Source organism: Rhamphochromis longiceps, linkage group LG2 (genome assembly GCF_057381845.1).
Source record: "Rhamphochromis longiceps isolate RC_006_pf linkage group LG2, R_longiceps_female_GT1.1, whole genome shotgun sequence".
Taxonomy (NCBI): Eukaryota; Metazoa; Chordata; class Actinopteri; order Cichliformes; family Cichlidae; genus Rhamphochromis; species Rhamphochromis longiceps.
The window spans coordinates 20,662,152-20,665,874 of NC_140558.1; the positions used below are offsets into that span (position 1 = coordinate 20,662,152).

General features: G+C 37.2%; 1 long non-coding RNA gene across 2 annotated transcripts; it reads left to right on the forward strand.

Annotated features, from left to right (window-relative positions):
* Nucleotides 1–561: 561 nt before the first annotated feature.
* LOC146677145 (uncharacterized) lies at nt 562–3,346 on the forward strand. Of its 2 annotated transcripts, XR_014913325.1 has the most exons (6): nt 562–601; nt 723–854; nt 1,269–1,332; nt 1,691–1,843; nt 2,211–2,301; nt 2,888–3,346. It is a non-coding gene; the product is annotated as an uncharacterized LOC146677145 (long non-coding RNA). The 2 variants fall into 2 exon arrangements; XR_014913317.1 differs by lacking the exons at nt 562–601; nt 723–854 and having other exon boundaries at nt 1,071–1,332.
* Nucleotides 3,347–3,723: the final 377 nt, after the last annotated feature.

Consider the following 3,723-nt stretch of genomic DNA (forward strand, 5'->3'; position numbering starts at 1 on the left):
TGGGCAAACAGGTTTTGCAGCCGTTTGAGCTAAGATTTTAAAATTATTCACATAATGAAAACCTATACTTTGTCTCGGGTGAGTTTCCCATTCAAATGCATGTAACAGTGAGAAACACACTGTCTTGGCGAAATAAAGCGTTTTTGTACAACTTCATATAAATCGCTGTAACTTTTGATAGAAGACTCAGACAAACATGTTTATGGCTTTATCTTATAGAACTCAATATCCCCGTGCTGGGCAAACAGGTTTTGCAGCCGTTTGAGCTAAGATTTTAAAATTATTCACATAATGAAAACCTATACTTTGTTTCAGGCGAGTTTCCCATTCAAATGCATGTAACAGTGAGAAACGCATTGTCTTGGCGAAATAAAGCGTTTTTGAACAACTTCATATAAATCGCTGTAACTTTTGATAGAAGACTCAGACAAACATGTTTATGGCTTTATCTTATAGAACTCAATATCCCCGTGCTGGGCAAACAGGTTTTGCAGCCGTTTGAGCTAAGATTTTAAAATTATTCACATAATGAAAACCTATACTTTGTCTCGGGTGAGTTTCCCACACTGAAAAAAAGGGACTGGCCATCTCTTGGATTTATGTAAGCATCTTGCATGCATTTAACACAATTGCCTCATGTTTTAAAGTTAAATGTAACTATATAGTGTAAAAACTACATGATATGCAGAAAGGGTGTATTAAATTGTTCATATCATGTTCAGGTGACGTAAGTCAATAAGATAGCAACGTTAAATCTCGTGAAACCACGCGTGATTTCATCTCGCGGGCTTTGGATCGTGGTTTAAAAAAGGCATCCATCTCAGTCAAGTCGAGCAGCCAACTCTACGTTTTTGGTATGTCTTGATTTTTTGAATTCATTTTTACCATAATTCAGCCAAATGTAGTTAAACGTCTAGAGTGTCGCCATGTAACATGCTAAAAAAGAGCCGTTAGCTTATTTGCTGTTTTATCTGTTGTCAAAGAATTGGCGCTTTTTCATTTGAATTTGTCTTTGGCACAAGAGCCGTAATATCACATTAAACCTAATTACGAGGCACTCATAACATAATTTGGTTTTCTGTGTGAATAGATTTGTCAACTGACTCTTCAGTTACATTGTGTATTTACTGCACCGTGGTGTTAGTGAGATTTTGGACATTGAACAGCTTTAGCTAATATCATCAGCGGCATTATGCTAGCTTACATCCCTACCCCTCCTGCCCTCACCTGCTGTCCTTTTGTTTTTGTTTTTTTTGCTGCACATTGAGAGATGACCTCTATTCTGCATTTCACCAGGAGTCAGCTGATGGATTGTGGGTTCAAGGTGTTATGGTAAGAAAGTATATTCTATTTTCGTTTCTGTAACTTAATTATAATAGGTTTTTTATAATTATTAGGTACATGCATACTCACCCTATTAATACAACTGAGAGATCCAAAATCTGCCATAGGTTTAACTTATACCTGTATGTATTGCCAGAAAGGTGATTACTGGACTCGCATTAATGCACACTTGAACTGAAATGAGGTTGTAACTTGTGGGTTGTTGGGTTGCAAATCAGAAACAAACATCTTTGGATTTTTTTTAATCCCATAAGATCTGGAAACACAGTTTTTATTCAACAAAACATTACTGATTAACCAAGCACAGTGCCTGCTGTTATTTCAAAATAATTTTATGTCATTTCAGATAAAATGCAGCATTCCAGTGCATCCCAACCATGCCTTTACAGTCAAGGTTTCTGACGGAGCGGAGTTTTTCTCTGACAGTCTGCTGAAAGTGTTTGCAAAGTGATCGGGGGAACAGGGCACAAAGCTAAAGGATGTAGCTGCCATAATGACAGTAAGAACTTTAAAATTCTTTAACTACAAAGTGTATATGTATTGCATTAGGTCAGTAAAAGATTTTTATGCTACATCCATTGAAACAGTCAACTATTACCTGTGAGTAATGATTCCACTAAAAGGATGCCATAATTTTCGTCATGCATTTACTGGCCCACTGAGAAAAAATTATCTTTTTTTTAAAAATAAATGTTCTGGAAACTATATATCCATAAAGTTGATGTCAAACAGGAACTTTTGATATTGCTTTGTAGATGCTGGTGTTGCATGTTGACTGGTTTAAAAAGTCAAGAGTTTTTGTCTGGGATCATTTTCTTCTGTGCTACTGAAAAGTTCACAAATCTCTGTTTTCTTTGTTATAATAGTCAAGGATGACATTAATGCTCGGAGTCCCTCATCAAAGTGCTCCGCATCTGTGTGAAAGACAATTGCAACATCTTGGTGCAGGAGTTCATGGTGAGTGTTTTATGAGTAGATTGTGGCTTTGCAACATTTAAAAATGCATTTAGTTATCCACTTGATCCTCATTGGACTGGTTAGGACCAGTAGTCCTCTTTAATAATTTGAAGTTCACATGAGGCCTGGTAGTGAACTCGGCCGCCGGCCCTTGAGGCCCCATCCCCACCCCTGTATTAGGGGTCACATCAGTGTGAAAAAACTTTAAATTTGTCATTCTAATGAACAAAGGAAAATCCCACCAATATTTATATTAGCTTTTGTTTGAAAAAATGACCAACAGCTAACCAAATTGTGGGGCTGAAAGTCTAAATTCTAACATCTTCTGAGTGACATAACCTGGATTTCTGATGGGCCGGTGTCTTTCTAACAAAAACTAATGTAAAGCATTTGAAATTATTATGTTTTTCACCCTCTCTTAGAAACTCTGTTAGACCATGAATGGCAGCATGGCAGGCCACTCTTTGGCTATAGCTATTTACTATGTTGCTTGCATTGGTTTAAATTACTCTAACATTAGAACTGGTAGATTCAAAAGAGATGAGTTTAAAAAGGAATCTTAAAGAAATGTTTTGTGTTTAACCAGGACTTGACTGAGGCCACTGCACAGATTGAGAAAACCACAATGAACATCTGTCTCCAGAGGATGCGGCAGGCAATGACTTTTCTGATGTTCTTCAAGATCTGGATAACGTGACCTTTGCAGTAGCCATGCTGTTTGGACCTTTTTTATTCCTTCAACATGAGTTACCCATCACAACTCTGCTACACTTTTGAGGTGATTCAATGGGTGGTAATGGAGTTGGATGCAACTCAGCTCTCAAGAAAAGCTCACAACTAAGACAAAACTGCTCCTGCAACGAAGCTCACTGTTATGCATGTGAGGTGACCAGCTCTAGGTGAGAGGACATTTAAATCTCACACTTGTTCTGCTGCATTTTTGAAGCTCAATTCCAGGAACGGATCGCAGGGTTCATTTTTATATACTCTGCAACTGCCATGAGGACGAGCCGTTTTTTGTTGTTGTTTGTTTTTCCTTTTGCTCTGTACAAGTTCTGTTTGTCTGTTTGGCAGCATTTTTAAATTTCTCTTTGTATTTTTTCTTTCTTTTACTAGTGAAGAGATGTAGCGTGAACAGTTATACAGTCTAAATATCCCATATGGGTCGTGTGAAATGGTATTTTCAGTTTCATTCAGTTGAAGTAAAGAACGTTGAATATTTCTAAGTGTGCTGTTTTGAACCAAGATGTCACAGTATGATCAGTGCTGTAATTTTTGACAGTCACTGTATCAATGTTATTTTTGCGTCTCTTGAATAAAGGTTTTGACCTGCAAGTGCTAATTTCTTTAGTTATTGGGGTAAAATGGGTAGTGTTAATAGGAAGGTGTTTGCCAATTCAGTAACCTAATTTAATGTTAATG